General features: G+C 39.2%; 1 protein-coding gene and 1 pseudogene across 1 annotated transcript in view; one reads left to right on the forward strand and one right to left on the reverse strand.

Moving 5' to 3' along the window:
• The window catches only part of MRPL48 (mitochondrial ribosomal protein L48), a 103,621-nt gene that overhangs the window by 73,009 nt on the left and 12,731 nt on the right, over positions 1–17,881 (forward strand). The window lies entirely within an intron of this gene.
• On the reverse strand, positions 3,593–3,888 carry LOC119537957 (annotated as a pseudogene).

The raw sequence follows: 17,881 nt of genomic DNA on the forward strand, positions 1-17,881 counted from the left end.
TACCTTGGCATGGGATGTCCTTGGCAGGGGTAGCATGCTCTGCTTTTTCTTTTAACTCATGTTTTTTAAATATAATTTATGAGTAGTAAAATTCACTCTTTTTAAGAGTATAGTTCTATGAATTTTGACAAATATATGCAGTTGTGAAACCACCATCAAAATATAGAACAATTCCATTACCCCACAAAGTTCCCCGGTGCCCAGGTGTAATCAATTTCCTCCCCCCACTCCCAGTCCCTGTCAGCCACTGATCTATTTTCTGAACATATTGTTTTAACTTCTCCAGAATGCCAGGTAATGAAATCATACAGCATGTAGCTGTTTGAGTCTGGCCTGTTTCATTTAGCATAATGCATTTGAGATTCATTTGAGAATGCATCCATGCAAGTATTTTTATTGCTCAGTAGTATTCATTGTATGAAGGGCCTTAATTGGCTTATCCATTCACCAGTTGATGTATATTTGAATTGTTTCCAGTATGCTGGTGATTATGAGTAAAGCCACTATAAGCATTCTCATACAGGTTTTATGTGGACGTATGTCTTATCTCTTCAGTAACTGCCTAGGATTGGAATTTCTGGGTTTTATGGGTAAGTGTATGTTTTACTTTATAAGAAACAGCCAAACTGTTTTCCAAAGTAGTTGCACCATTTTGTACTCCTATCAGCAATGTATGAGAGTTCCAATAGCTCCTCAAGTATGTCTTTTGAATACAAGTTTTTAAGTTTGTAAAAGTCCAATTTATCAAATTTTTTCTTTTATGGTTTTTGCTTTTTGTGTTATGTCTAGGAAATCTTTGCTTAACCCAAGGTCACAAAGATTTTCTTCTATGCTTTCTCCTAGAAGTTCTAAGTTTTACATTTAGGTAGATGATCCATTTTGAGTTATTAGTATATGGTAGGAGGTATGGGTTCAAGTTGTTTTGTTTGTTGTTGTTGCTTTTTCATATGGATGTCCAATTGTTCCAACACCGTTTGTTGAAAAGATTTTCTTTCTCCATTGAATTTTCTTAGCAACCTTTGTTGAAAGTCAGTTGACCATTTATGTGCGAGTCTATTTCTGAACTCTATTCTGTTACATTGGCAAAAATATCTTTTCTTATGCCAATACCATACTGTCTTAATTACTATAATTTGATTACCGAAACTCCAACTTTGTTCATTTATTTCAAAGTTGTTTGGGCTAGTCTAGGACCTTTGGTTTTCCATATAAATTTTAGAATCAGCTTGTTGATGTCTACAGAAAAAAAGCCTGGTTGGATTTTGATTGAGATTGTGTTGAATCTGTGGATCAATTTGGGGAGAATTGACATCTTAGTTTTGTTGAATCCTCTGATCTGTGAACATGGTATACTTCTCCATTTATTTAGTTATTCTTTGCCTACCCTGCTTTTCATTTATTCTTTGGACTTGTTGGAAAACTGGAGGGGAAGGAAACTAACATTTACTGACTATGTACTCCAGGCCAGGAATTTTATCTTATCTGTGTTTCACAAAGTGTGGGATGTCCTGCGGTTTGCCTTAAATAACATCAAATCACATGGTGAGAAATTTCTTCCTTTTTAAATTCTCACTCAGCCCTAATTGTGTCAGGGAGAAACTCTGTGTGGTGCTTGTATGTCCTTAACACTTCTTTAGCACTTCCTAATCTTTATAACAGATTGGGGGCCTCAGGCTGAGTTTTTGGCAAGCACTAGAATATAGCTGGCATTTTATAACGTTATTTTGTTTTCATTATATTTATTTTTAACTTACTATTTATGGCCACTGATACTTGTTTTCCATTCATAGTAGTAATGCTAAATTTCTTTTTTTTTCAAGTTAGATTTATTGAGGTATAGTTTACATTCAGTAAAATTCACCTGTTTAGTGAACAGTTATATGAGTTCTGATAAATGCAAATAGTCAAGTAAATACCATCATAATCAAGATATAGAACATTTCCATCATACTAAAGAGTTCTCTTCTACTTCTTTGGAGTTATCCCCACCACCACCTCCAACCCTGGCAACTACTGATCTGTTTTCTGCTCAGTAGTTGTGCCTTTTTCAGAATGTCAGATAAATGGAATCATACATTATTTATCATTTTGAGTTTGGCTTTTTCATTTAGCATAATACATTTGAGATTCATCCATTATGTTGCCTGTTTCAGTAGTCTGTACCTTTTTATTGCTAAGCTGCATTTCATTGAATGGATGTGCAAATGTTTGTTTATCCATTCACCTCTTAAAGGACATTTGGGTTGTTTCCAGTTTTGGGCAATTATGAATAGAGCTACTATAAACATGTACAGGTTTTTGTGAAAACATAAGTTTTTATTTCTTTAGGTGGAAGATTGCCATGTTGAATGGTAAATATGTGTTTAAATTTATAAATAATTACCAAACTGTTTTCCAAAGTGACTGTATCTTTTATTTTATTTTTAATGCAATTTTATTGAGATATATTCACATAGAACACAGTCCTCCAAAGTATACAATCAGTTGTTCATAGTATCATCACATAGTTGTGCATTGATCACCACAATCAATCTTTGAACATTGTCATTACTCCAAAAAATAAAATAAAAATTAAAGTAAAAAAGAACATCCAAAACATTCCATTCCCCTCTTCCCCACATTGTTCATTTACTTATTTACTTTTTTAACACTCATTCATTGTTTTTTTAACTTTATCAGAAAATTAAAAAGCAAACAAAACATTTCAAACAAAACCAAAGCAAAGGAATAAGAAAAAACAAATATCCTAAAATAACTACATTGCTTCTAACATGTTCCTACCCTACCCCAAGAAAATAAACAAACTATAACTAAACAAAGGAATACGAGAAACAATTAACCTAAAATAGCTACATTGCTGCCAACTTGTTCCTACCATCCCCCCCAAAATTAACAAATCATTGTCGTTCCTGAGCATTCCCATAACATTAAGTTTACCCTCCATAATTTATCTGTTCTTATAAGATTATCATTCCCCCTTCACTATTTGCTGTCTATCGCTAGGTCCCCTACATTCTACAATACAAGCCATTTATTTTACATTGTTTATATTAGTTACCACTAATGTGAACTCTGTGAAAAGAGATATACAATATCTCTCTTTTTGTGCCTGGCTTATTTCACTCAGTATTATGTCTTCAGGGTTCATTCATGTTGTCATATGTTTCAGGATCTCATTCCTTCTTACTGCTGCATAGTATTCCATCATTTGTATATACCACATTTTGTTTATCCACTCATCTGTTGAAGGACGTTTGGATTGTTTCCATCTCTTGGCAATTGTGAATAATGCTGCTATGAACATTGGTGTGAAAATATGTGTTCGTGTCACTGCTTTCAGATCTTCCATATATATACCGAGAAGTGAAATTGCTGGATCAAAGGGTAACTCAATATCTAGTTTTCTAAGGAACTACCAGACTGCCTTCCAGTGGCTGAACCATTATACAGTCCCACCAGCAGTGAATGAGTTCCACTTCTCCACATCCTCTCCAGCATTTGTTGTTTCCTGTTTGTTTAATGGCAATGAATCTAATGGCTGTATTCTTTTTTTTTTTACATAAATTAACCCATTTATTATAGGCTTGAGATGTTTCGCGCTGTGGTCCATCTACTGGTCTTTCAATTCCTTCAGTCTCCTGATGGCAGACTTTACTGTGACTGCAGAGGTGGTATTGTAGGTCCAGGCACCACCAGCTACTGTTTTCATGCAGGAACCACAGTGCCAGATCCCCACAGCTCTTCTCTTCATTTGGTTTTGCCACAGAAGGAGCAAGTGTACTTGGCGTGCTGGCTGATTTCAATTTTCTTCACCATTTTCCTGAGGGAGGCGCCATAACGGGTCCCATATTTACCCACGATTCCAACCTTCTTGGTGCATTTTGCCATGTTGCTGCAAGCCTATTCCGAGCCCCGAGAGCTGTATTCTTTTATATACCTGTCAGCAACGGATGAGATTTCCAATTGCTCAACATCTCAAGTTTTTCTTTTCTTTCTTTTTTTTTTTTTTTTTAACTTTTTACCTCAAAACATGTGTTCAAACCATGGGACAGTTACAAAAAGAATAGAAACCCCATACAGAGAACCCCAACAGACTCCTATTCCCCCAAATACCAGTCCAAAAGTCCCAGCTTTTTGCCATATCTGCTGCATCACTCCATCCATCCATTTATCTATCTATCCATCTCTCCGTCTGTCCATCTGTGAATCCATTTTCTGAACACTTGAATGTAGTTTGCACACATCATGCACCTCAGACATTCAACACTGCCATGCACACATCCCAAGAACAAGGACACCCACCCATCAACTATCTCAAGTGTAGCCACCAAGTTCATACAACCCAACATTGACATAAGCCCACGGTCCACACTCCAGCCTTTCATACATCACAGCAATGTTCCCCTGAGCCTTCTCTCCTCCCTTGCCAGAGCCTATGAGAGATCATGCATTGCATCTTATTGTCACTGTCTCTTCCGTTGATCTTTCCTTCTTTTTCTTTTTCAACTGTGGGGACATATATAAAATACAAACTTTCCTATCTCAACTACTCCCAATCATACCATTTAATAGGATCAATCACATTCACATCATTGGCAGTACTCTTACCCCCTCCAATGGGAAACTTCCCATTTCCCCAAAAGAAACCATATACCTATTTTGTATTAACCATATACCTATTTTGCCCCCTGCCCCTGGCAATGTGTACTCTAATTTCTGTCTCCATGAGCCTGTATATTTTTGATATTTTCTTTGTAGTTACCATGGGGCTTAAATTTAGCATCCTGAATCCATAACAACCTCCTTTGCTTTGATACTAACTTAACTTCAGTAATAAACAAACTACATCCACATACCCCTCCATTCCCCTACCTTTAAGTAGTTCTTGTCACAAATTACATGTTTATACATTATGAGTTCAAAACCACTAATTTATCATTACATTTTATGCACTTGCGTTTTAGATCCTGTAGGAAGTTAAAAGTGGAGTTACAAACCAAAAATATAACAGTACTGGCATTTATATTTACCTCCATTATTACCCTCACCAGAGATCTTTATCTCTTCATGATGCTTCAAGCTATTGTCTGTTGTCCTTTCCTTTCAACCTATGTATTTTCTTTAGCATCTGTTTTAGGGCTGGCCTACTGGTTTCCCTCAGCTTTTGTTTATCTGGCAATGTCTTAAACTCTTCTCATTTTTGAAAGACAGTTTTGCCAGATATAGAATTCTTGGTTGGCAGTTTTTTGCTTTCAGCCACTTTATTTATTTATTTATTTATTTTGTTAAACAGGATCATCTTTTTATTTTTATTTTTTATTTTTTAATGCAATTTTGTTGAGATATAGTCACCATATAATCCATCCAAAGTATACAATCAGTGGCTCACAGTATTTATTGTATAGTTGCGCATTCATCACCACAATCAATTTTTGAGGATTTTCACTACTTGAAAAAAAGAAAAATATATATAAAAAATAAAAAAGAATACCCAAACCATCCCATACCCCTTATCCCCTCTATTATTTATATATTTTTGTCATTATTTTATTACTCATCCGCCCATACACTGGTTAAAGGGAGTGTCAGTCAGCAGGTTTTCATTATCACACGGTCACACAATAAAAGCTATATAGTACACAATTATCATCAAGAATCAAGTCTTCTGGATTACCATTCAACAGATTCAGGTATTTCCTTCTAGCTATTTTAATGCATAAGAAATGAAGAAGGACTATCTATATAATGCATAAGAATAACCTCCAGATTGACCTCTCAACTCTATTTGAGTTCTCTCAGCCACTGAAGCTTTATTTTGTTTCATTTCTTTCCCCCTTTTGGTCAAAATGACATTTTCAATCCCATGATGCCAGGGTCAGGCTCATCCCTGGGAGTCAGTTCCCTCATTGCCAGGGAGACTCACACCCCAAACAAGGTCATTTACCATGTGCATTCCCCCATAGTCTGTATTTCAGTGATAGCTTCCTCATGGTATTACTTAAATGTTTCTATTTTCCCTGTATTTTCTGTTAATTATTCATCTCAAGCAATTCACCTCCATGCCCCAGCCACACTGGCCTTGCATCTCAAGGATACCAAGCTCCTGGCTATGAGAGACAGGGACAGATTCTTTGGTGTTTTAAGCTCAGGATCTCCCTAATGGGTCACCCAGCACTTGCTGGTGAACCATCCAGCTCCACTGTGTAGGAAAGGGGCAGGAGGAATGCTTTGCGAGCTTTGTTTGGGGAGCTAAAAAGAGACCCAGCTGCTGTTGGGCCCCTAGGGAAAGGCCTGGGAAGAGGGATTGTGAAGGTGGGGGATTGAATCGGTCCTGACCAGCATCTCTAAGCCAAGATGACCTCTAAGGAATGTGGCTGATCAGAGAATCAGGGGCCCTGAGTACGGGGGCCCGTGGCAAATTTAGTATGTGGAATCACCCACGACCACCTTGGCCTGGACAGACAGCTGGGGGTAGCAGCCTGAGAGCCCCATGGACTTCCCCAATCGAAGTGGGTGTCTGGGGGCCCTCCTTTCCTGCTTTCCTGCTCTGAGTATGTCCCTGGGATTCTTGGGTGATGGGGTGTGAATAGGGCGTGAAGGTCTCACCTGTCGCGGAGGGGTCAGCTCAAGCCAGTTCTAGGTGACATTATTATACCGTCACTGTAATGGAGACGGTCACTGGAAACACAAATGGCCCCACTTTCTTGCTCTCCCAACTTCCACTCAGTAGAGGGGTCAAACTGAGACCTCACACGTCACCCACCACAGTGTTTACACGGTCAGCTGAGGTCCGCCTCTAATGCCCCCATGGAGAATGTGGGTCATGGGGCTGTGAACACGGGTTACCCCAAATCAAGGGCTGCCCGTTATCTCCTCCGTGAAAAACAAGTACAGCAACGTTTCCTTTTCTCAGCCTACCTGACTGAGAAGAGATTTAAGAAGCACCACTGTCAAACTCTCATCTCAGGGTGCTCTTGCTTTCAGCCACTTTAATATGTCATGCTACGGCCTTCTTGCCTCCATGGTTTTTGATGAGAAATTGGCACTTAATCTTATTGAGGCTCCCTAGTACGTGATATGTTGCTTCTCCCGTGTGGCTTTTAGAATTCTCTTTTTTTGTGTGGCAGGTGACAGTCTGATTAGAATAGATTGCAGTATAGATCTCTTTGAGTTTATCCTGTTTGGTATTCATTGAGCTTATTTGATATGTATATTTACATCTTTTTTTTTTTAATTTGGGGAGTTTTCAGCCATTATTTCTTTGAATATTCTCTGTGCCCTTTTATCTCTTCTTCTGGCACTCCTACTGTGCATATATTGGTACACTTGATGGTGTCTCACAGGTTCCTCAGGTTCTGTTCACTTTTCTTCATTCTTTCTTCCTTTTGCTCCTCAGAGTGGATAGTTTCAATTGTCGTACCTTCACGTTCACTGATTTTTTCTTCTGCCAGCTCCAATCTGCAGTTGAACCCCTCTAGGGAATTTTAAATTTCTGTTATTGTGGTCTTTGGCTCAGTTTGGTTCTTTTTCATCACTTCCATCTTTCTATTGATATTCTCTTTGTGTTCATCTGTTGTTTTCCTGATTTCCTTTAGTTCTTTTTCCAGTGTTTTCCTTTAGCTCTTTGAGCATATTGAGGGCCAGTTTTTTTCAAGTCTTTGTCTGATATGTCCCAGATCTGACACTTGATTGCAACATTCTGTAGGAGAGCTCTCTGAGCTTCCTTCTACACGAAGGGCAAATTCTGGGACAACGAGTCTCTCAACCCACCACCAGATAGATTGGGCCAGACATACATATTTCCCTTATGTGCCCAGTGGTTTCTCTGCTCCCTACAGAACTGGTGCCAGGGATCCGCAGTGAGATTGTAGGCTGTCTCCATGCCAAGCCTGTGAGGGGTGGGGAGAGAGCGTACTTCAGCACCAGGAGTTGCTTCCTTTTTTAAAGAAGCATTTTTCATGATTTGGCGCTTTCCCTGTTACTGTATAGTCCTTTGTTTTCTGGAGCTTTGAGAAAGATGTTTTTGCCAGTTCTTGGTGGTAGTTCAGAGCTTCTGTTGGGGGACAGAGACTTGGAGCATCTCACTCCACCATCTTCCTTAAAATAAATTTTTTTAAATGATTTTTTTAGAGAAAAGTATTAAATAAATGATAATTTCAGTGATTTGCCATTGTGTGCAAGGTAGTACACAGCAAAGAATGTGGATATGGGAAAAATTAAACTTTTTTTTCATTTTCACAACTCTATGAGTTAGATATTAGTATTTTCCCTTTTATAGGTGAGGAAACCAAGGCTTAGAAAGGTTAAGTAATTTTCCAAAAGTCACAGAACAAAGTAAGTCACCTATATTTAAACTCAGTTGTGCCTGATGGCAGTATTTTTAATTATATTGGGTCTTATTTTAAGTTCTTCAACCAAATTTGAACTTTTAAACCTCTATAACTTAGAGTGTAACTGCCAGAAGTGTTCTTCAGAGGATTTGATAATAAGCTGTGACATTAGCTCTCACAGCTGACAGTACTTCAGTTGTTTTAAGCTTAGGGATCTGCTTTATCTTTGCTCAGTGTACCAGAGAGTTGGTTGCTGTTTTAGCACCTAGCACCTCTATCGTGGCACTTAGTGCTCTGGGCTGTCATGATCTGTTTATGTGTCAGTTCCCCCATCCCCCCAGACTTATGCATTCCTTCTAGGTGGGAACTCTGTTCTGTATTTCTTCAGCACCTGGCACAAGACCTGTCACATGGGAGACATTCAGTCATTGTTGTAAGAATGGCAGGATCTTAGTATGACTACACAATCCAGTTGCATGGTATACTTTTCCTAATTTTAATGAATGTGTTAATTAATTAATTCACTATTGATTGAGGCCCTGCTTGCTATATGGTAGACACTGTACTAGGCATTGTAGCTAGAGAATACTGAGGTGAATCTGACATACAGCCTTATTTTAGGAGTACATGTATATATGTATATATATATGTATGTACATATAAACATACATACACTTACACAAATATTTAAATAATTGTAACATAATGTGGAGAGTGATAAGCAAAAGACAAAGTGCAATGTCAGTTCAAGGAGGTGGAATAAACTAGTAATTTTGAAGTCAGCTGAATGAAACAGCATGTTTAATGACTGGTGCACACTCCCTTAGCTTGTCATGGACTGGTAACAAGCAGTTTGTCTACTATAGCTTGTCTAGGGACCCCACTGTGAGTAACAAATAAATAAGAGTATAAGGTCTGGAATCAAACTGCCTGCACTCAATTCAAATTCCAGCTCTACCAGTTATTAGCTCTATGACCTTGGGCATTTTAGAACCTTGGTTTCCTCATTATATAATGTGGATAACTTCCCTATTTCATTGAGTTCTGAAAACTGAATAAAATAGTAAATTACAACACTTTGTAGCCTGATTAGCACACTGAAACACTCTAAATATTATTATTAATAATGAATGAATTTTTTTTTTTTAGCTGGCAGGGATTAGAGGTAGTGTCTCTGAGGTTGTGATGACAAAGAGTCACTAAATGTCATTTACAAACTGTTACCATCATACCTATAGTGGACCCCCTCCCTGAAATAGTGTTTTAAATTTTCAGAAGGACTATTTTTAAAAACACTACTTTTAAAACCTGGCTCTAGAATGCCCTGGCTGCATTTGAGTAAAGGCAGGACGGCAGTAGTAACATTAGTTGAGCATCTACTATCAACCAGGCACACTGTCAGGTACTTTTTGGTTTGTCTATTATCTTACTTCAGACGTGCACCTTGCACATAGTGGATCAAAGCATGGACTCTGGAGACAAATGGCCTGGGTTTTATTCTTTTTTTTTTTTAATTCAGTTTTATTGAGATATATTCATATACCATGCAGTCATACAAAGCTTACATTCAGTTGTTCACAGTACTATTATATAGTTGTGCTTTCATCACCAAAATTAATTTTTGAACATTTTCATTACCACACAAACAAAAATAATAAGAATAAAAATGAAAGTGAAAAAGAACAATTAAAGTAAAAAAGAACACTATGTGCCTTTCTTTTTTTTTTTGCCCCCATTTTTCTACTCATCCATTCATACACTGGACAAAGGGGAATGTGGTCCATAGGTCTTTCCCAAACATATTGTCACCCCTCATAAGCTACATTTTTGTACAATATTCTTCAAGATTCAAGGGTTCTGGGTTGTAGTTTGATAGTTTCAGGTATTTACTGCTAGCTATTCCAGTTCATTAGAATCTAAAATGGGTTGTCTATATTGCTCATAAGAGTGCTCACCAAAGTGACCTCTCGGCTCCTTTTGGAATCTCTTTGCCACTGAAGCTTACTTCATTTCTTTTCACATCCCCCTTTAGGTCAAGAAGATGTTCTCCATCCCATGATGCTGGGTCTAGATTCCTCCCCGGGAGTCATATTCCATGTTGCCAGGTAGATTTACTCCCCTGGGTGTCAGATCCCACGTAGAGGGGAGGGCAGTGATTTCATCTGCCAAGTTGGCTTAGGTAGAGAGAGAGGGCCACATATGAGCAACAAAGAGGCATTCAGGAGGAGACTCGGGCACAATTATAGGCAGGCCTAGCCTCTCCTTTGCAGCAACAGCCTTCCCAAGGGCAAGTCCCCTGGTAGAGGGCTCAGCCCATCAAACCTCCAATCCCCTATGTCTGTGAGCACATCAGCAACCATCGAGATAGGGAAACCCAACACCCCTGCATTCTCCACCAGCTCCTCACGGGGCCTCTGCATATTTTTTTTCATTTTTTTTTTTTAATTAACTTTAAAAAAAATTAACATATAAAAAAATTAAAAAAAAAACATACAATAAAAAAACATTTCAAACAAACCATAACAAGGGAGTAAGAAAAAAGACGACTAACTTAAGATAACTACTTTACTTCCAACATGTTCCTACTCTACCCCAAGAAAATAACCTAATATAGCAACATTTCTGTGAACTTGTTCCTACCATACCCATCAGAAATTAACAAATCATAGTCATTCCTGGGCATTCCCAAAATGTTAAAATTAACTGGGTTTTATTCTTGCATGCTGCATTCTTATTGTGATGTTGGATAGTCTATTTAACCTCTTTGTGCCTTGGTTTCCTCATCTTAAAACGGGGCTAATAGGAGAACCTAAGATGGTGGCTAGGTGAGACAGAGCAAAAAAACACTCCATGAAAAATACTAGATAAAAACCAGAAAGTGACCCAGAACACCACTGCCAGTGATGCACCAGCCAGACAAGGTCTGCTAAATCCACAGGGAACGTGCATTTGGTGAAACCTGGAGCCTGCATTCCGAAACGAGTGAGTGAGTTGGCTGAAAGTCCTGCGGTGCGCTGCGGTGTGGGGAAATGGTGGGCTGACGTTTGGAGATGGACTAGTTCTTTTAAAAAAAAAAAAAGCCCAGGAGTGGCTGCAAATACGACGGGGAGAGCCGCACAGTGAAGCATGGCAGGAGTGGGCTGGGGTAACACCCCGGTGTCTGGCGTGAAGGATACTCCTTCTCACACCCGCTGCTGATTGTCTCGAGACCAGAGGAGCAGAGAGGAGCCAAAAGGAGAAAAAAAACCACATTCCTTGCAGCCATCTCCCCAGCGGGCGGGGGATGCTCCTGCCCAGTGCCAAACCCACAGCCCAGAGCCGTGCCAAGAAACCCAGTGTGATGGGGAATCTTTCCCGCAGCACTACACACAAGCCACAATATCAGCCATGGACAGTGGCCTTTAATACACCCATGGCTGATTGTCCTGGAGCTGGGAGGGCAGAGCTGTGTGAAAAGGGGGGAAGTTAATGAATCCCATTCAGCCATCTTTGAAGCAGGCTGGGAGCACCCCTGCATGGCCCAGCGACCCAGGGCTTCCTTGGCAGGCTGGCGTGCACTAGTGACGTGGCGTGGCCCTCCCTCAGCAGAGGTCCTGGAAGAGCACAGCTGGGAAGGGGGAACCACTCGGAAATCCCAGGGACCCTACGCGAATACCAAGGACTTGTGGGTCAGCGGCAGAGACAATTGGTGGAAAGACTGAAATGAAGGCTTAGCCTCCTGCAACAGCCTTAAATCTCCGGGAACACCTGGGAGGTTTGATTATTAAAGCTGCCCTGCCTGCCTAACCACCCAGACACACACCCCATATTCAGGGCGGACAGCACCAGCAACACACCCAAACTTGGTGCACCAATTGGACCCCACAAGAATCAGACCCCCACACACCACAAAGACAAAGTGGCGGAGAACTGACTTGAGAGGAATAGGTGATTCACGGACGCCATCTGCTGGTTAATTAGAGAAAGTGTATGCCACGAAGCTGCAGTTCTGTCAAATTAGGGATCAAGTAAAGCAAATGCCAAGAGGCCATCTTAAAGCATATGATAAAACCAGACGATATGGAGGACACAAACCAAAACACCCAAATCAAAACATCAGAAGACACACAGTACTTGGCACAATTAATCAAAGAATTACAGACAGGCAAAAAGAGCATGGCTCAGGATATAAAGGACATGAAGAGCATGGCACAGGATATAAAAGACATAAAGAAGACCCTAGAAGAGCATAAAGAAGACATGGCAAGAGTAAATAAAAAAATAGAAGATCTTATGGAAATTAAAGAAACTGTAGGCCAAATTAAAAAGACTCTGGATACTCATAATACAAGATTAGAGGAAGTTGAGCAACAACTCAGCCTCCTCAAGGACCACAGAACGGAAAATGAAAGAACAAAAGAAACAATGGGGAAAAATTGAAAAAATCGAAATGGATCTCAGGGATACGATGGATAAAATAAAACATCCAAGTTTAAGACTCATTGGTGTCCCAGAAGGGGAAGAGAAGGGTAAAGGTCTAGAAAGAGTATTCAAAGAAATTGTTGGGGAAAACTTCCCAAACCTTCTACACAATATAAATACACAAAGCATAAATGCCCAGCGAACTCCAAATAGAATACATCCAAATAAACCCACTCCAAAACATATTCTGATCAAACTGTCAAATACTGAAGAGGAGGAGCAAGTTGTGAAAGCATCAAGAGAAAAGCAATTCACCACATACAAAGGAAACAACATAAGACTAAGTAGTGACTACTCAGCGGCCACCATGGAGGCGAGAAGCAGTGGCATCACATATTTAAAATTCTGAGAGAGAAAAATTTCCAACCAAGAATACTTTATCCAGCAAAAATCTCCTTCAAATTTGAGGGAGAACTTAAATTTTTCACAGACAAACAAATGCTGAGAGATTTTGCTAATAAAAGACCTGCCCTAGTTCAGATACTAAAGGGAGCCCTACCGACAGAGAAACAAAGAAAGGAGAGAGAGAGAGAGAAAATTTTAACAGACATATGTAGAATATTACATCCCAGGTCACCGGGACACACATTCTTCTTTAGTGATCATGGATCTTTCTCCAGAATGGACTGTATGCTGGGGCATGAAAACAAGCCTCAATAAATTAAAAAAAAAAAAAAAAAAAAAAAATTTGTTCAAAGCACATTCTCTGACCACAATGGAATACAAATAGAAGTCAATAACCATCAGAGACTTAGAGAATTCACAAACACCTGGAGGATAAAAATGAGGGGGAGATAAAAACATTCCCGGATAATCAAAAGCTGAGGGACTTCATCACCAGTAATCAGTCCTATAAGAAATGCCAAAGGGAGTGGAGCAGGCTGAAAGGAAGGGACACTAAACAATTGACTGAAACTACATGAAGAAATAAAGATTTCCAGTAAAGATCACATGGTAAAAAAACAAAAAAAAACAAAAAAAAACACAAAACAACGGGGCTAATAAAAGTTTTTACCTAAAAAGGTTATAGTGAAAATTAAGGGAGTTAATATATGTGAAGTCCTTAGAAATGTGACTAACAACTGTTGGCTGCTATCATTATTATTACCAATAATAATAATAGAATAGAAGCTTGCCCACAGTCGTACACAGTCATACACAGTCATACACCTAGTCTGAACCCAGATGTTCCCACTTCCCGATTCTCTCTCACTGGTTTTCCACACAGCAGTTAGGGTGATTTCTAGAGTGGAAATATGATCCCATCATCCCTCCACTTAAAATTCTTCCATGGCTTCCCACTCCCTTAGAATCAAAGTTGAAGTTCTTTGCATGGCGCATTAGGTGCTCCATGCCTGGACTTGACTCTCTTGCCTTATCTCACAATTCTCTTCCCCTTTCCCTCTCATTTCAGCCGCACTGGCTTTGTTTCTGTACTTTCCTACTTCAGAGCCTTTGCATGTGTTCTCTAGAGCTGAGACTACTCTTCCCTCTTCACCTAACTGACTCTTACTTTTTTCTTAGGCTTCATCTTGGATGTCACGTCTTTAGGAAATTTCATAAAGTTAGGCCCTTCTGTTATATATTTAGGAGAAGTAAAGGATATATAACCTTAACACTCATTCCTTACCTTGTAATTACTTTACTATTATTGTTAATCTCTATTAGACTGTTTCTGTTTTCCTCAATGGTCTAACTCTGGAACCTTGCCTAGCATCTGACACATAGTAGGCACTGAATAAATATTTATTGACTTGGATTGAGTTCTGACAGACATGGACGTGATTCCTAGAATAAGTGATGTACTGTTTTTTGTTTTTTGTTTTTTAAATTCAGTTTTATTGAGATATATTCACATACCATATAGTCATCCATGGTGTACAGTCAACTGTTCGCAGTACCATTGCATATTTGTGCTTCATCACCATAATCAATTTTTGAACATTTTCATTACTCCAAAAAAATAATAAAAATAAGAATAAAAATAAACGTAAAAAAGAACACCTGAAACATCCCATCCTCCCCATCCCACCCTATTTTTCAATTAATTTTTGTCCCCATTTTTCTACTCATCTATCTATACATTGGATAAAGGGAGTAGGAGCCACAAGGTTTTCACAATCACACTGTCACCCTTGTAAGCTACATTTTTATACAGTCATCTTCAAGAGTCAAGGCTTCTGGGTTGCATTTCCACAGTTTCAGGTATTTCCTTTTAACTATTCCAAAACACTAAAAACTATAAAGGGATATCTATATAGCACATAAGAATACCCTCCAGAATGATCTCTTGACTCCAAATTTGAAATCTCTCAGTCACTGAAACTTTATTTTATTTCATTTCTTTTTCCTCTTTTGGTCCAGAAGGCTTTCTCAATCCTATGATGCCAGGTCTAGGCTTATCCCTGAGAGTCGTGTTCTAGGTTGCCAGGGAGATTTACACCCCTGGGAGTCATGTTCCATGGAGGGGAGAAAACAGCGAGTCCACCTGCCGAGTTAGCTTAGAGAGAGAGAGAGGCCACAACTGAGCAACAAAAGAGGTTCTCTGGGGGTAACTCTTAGGCACAATTTTAAGTAGGCTCAGCTTCTTCTTTGCAGTAACAAGCTTCAGAAGGGCAGCTCCAAGATCAAGGGCTCAGCCTACTAAACTGGAAGTCCCCAATGCTTGTGAGAATATATATCAGGAATTCCCCAGATGGGGAAGTTTAATATTTCCACATTTTTCCACAGTCCCTCAAGGGGGCTTTGCAAATAGTTTTTATTCTCTGCCCAAATTACTCTGAGATGTATTGGGGCTTTGTGCTAACCTGTACAAACCAACCACATCTCATTCCCCATTCAAGGTTCCATGTAGTTATGGTGTTTGAATAAACTGACCATACAAGTTAAATTGTATAGTGTGCTACAGAAAATATGGATTTGGCACCAAATAAACATCTCTTCATTTGGTTTCACACAGAATTTGCGGTTTTAAAACAGTCAATATCATCCTTTACCCTTTAATCTGATTTACATTAGTCTTAACCAAGTCCATTTTGTTCATATTTCTAATTGAAGTCTGATCTCTTTTTCAGCTTCTTTAACAGTTACCCTGTGGCCAATACACTCTTTTTTTTTTTTTTTTTTTTTTTAAATCATCATTTTATTGAGATATATTCACATACCACGCAGTCATACAAAACAAATTGTACTTTCGATTGTTTACAGTACCATTACATAGTTGTACATTCATCACCTAAATCAATCCCTGACACCTTCATTAGCACACACACAAAAATAACAAGAATAATAATTAGAGTGAAAAAGAGCAATTGAAGTAAAAAAGAACACTGGGTACCTTTGTCTGTTTGTTTCCTTCCCCTACTTTTCTACACATCCATCCATAAACTAGACAAAGTGGTGTTTGGTCCTTATGGCTTTCCCAATCCCATTGTCACCCCTCATAAGCTACATTTTTATACAACTGTCTTCGAGATTCATGGGTTCTGGGTTGTAGTTTGATAGTTTCAGGTATCCACCACCAGCTACCCCAATTCTTTAGAACCTAAAAAGGGTTGTCTAAAGTGTGCATAAGAGTGCCCACCAGAGTGACCTCTCGGCTCCTTTTGGAATCTCTCTGCCACTGAAGCTTATTTCATTTCCTTTCGCATCCCCCTTTTGGTCAAGAAGATGTTCTCCGTCCCACGGTGCCAGGTCTACATTCCTCCCTGGGAGTCATATTCCACGTTGCCAGGGAGATTCACTTCCCTGGGTGTCTGATCCCACGTAGGGGGGAGGGCAGTGATTTCACCTTTCAAGTTGGCTTAGCCAGAGAGAGAGGGCCACATCTGAGCAACAAAGAGGCATTCAGGAGGAGACTCTTAGGCACAAATACAGGGAGGCCTAGCCTCTCCTTTGCAGCAACCGTCTTCCCAAGGGTAAAACTTATGGTAGAGGGCTCAACCCATCAAACCACCAGTCCCCTATGTCTGTGGTCATGTTAGCAACCATGGAGGTGGGGTAGGCGAATACCCCTGCATTCTCCACAGGCTCCTCAAGGGGGCACTACATCTTTTTTTTTTTTTTTTTTTCCCCTTGTTTGTCTTTTTTCTTTTTTTTTTTTTTCTTTTTTTTTTTTTTTTTTTAACTTTCCCTTCTTTTTTCAAATCACCTGTATGAAAAAAAAAGTTATAAAGAAAACAAACATACAATAAAAGAGCATTTCAAAGAGACCATAGCAAGGGAGTAAGAAAAAGACAACTAACCTAAGATAACTGCTTAACTTCCAACATGTTCCTACTTTACCCCAAGAAAGTTACATAATATAGCAACATTTCAGTGAACTTGTTCCTACTACAACCATCAGAAATTAACAGACCATAGTCATTTCTGGGCATCCCCAGAACGTTAAATAGCTTATCTGTTCTTCCTGGATTATTGTTCCCCCTTCCTTAATTGCTCTCTACTGCTAGTTCCCCTACATTCTACATTATAAACCATTTGTTTTACATTTTTCAAAGTTCACATTAGTGGTAGCATATAATATTTCTCTTTTTGTGCCTGGCTTATTTCGCTCAGCATTATGTCTTCAAGGTTCATCCATGTTGTCATATGTTTCACCAGATCGTTCCTTCTTACTGCCGCGTAGTATTCCATCGTGTGTATATACCACATTTTATTTATCCACTCATCTGTTGAAGGACATTTGGGTTGTTTCCATCTCTTGGCAATTGTGAATAATGCTGCTATGAACATTGGCGTGCAGATATCTGTTCGTGTCACTGCTTTCCGATCTTCCGGGTATATACCGAGGAGTGCAATCGCTGGATCGAATGGTAGCTCTATATCTAGTTTTCTAAGGAACTGCCAGACTGACTTCCAGAGTGGCTGAACCATTATACAGTCCCACCAACAATGAATAAGAGTTCCAATTTCTCCACATCCCCTCCAGCATTTGTAGTTTCCTGTTTGTTTAATGGCAGCCATTCTAACCGGTGTTAGATGGTATCTCATTGTGGTCTTAATTTGCATCTCTCTAATAGCTAGTGAAGCTGAACATTTTTTCATGTGTTTCTTGGTCATTTGTATTTCCTCTTCAGAGAACTGTCTTT

This window comes from Choloepus didactylus, chromosome 6, assembly GCF_015220235.1.
Source record: "Choloepus didactylus isolate mChoDid1 chromosome 6, mChoDid1.pri, whole genome shotgun sequence".
NCBI lineage: Eukaryota > Metazoa > Chordata > Mammalia > Pilosa > Megalonychidae > Choloepus > Choloepus didactylus.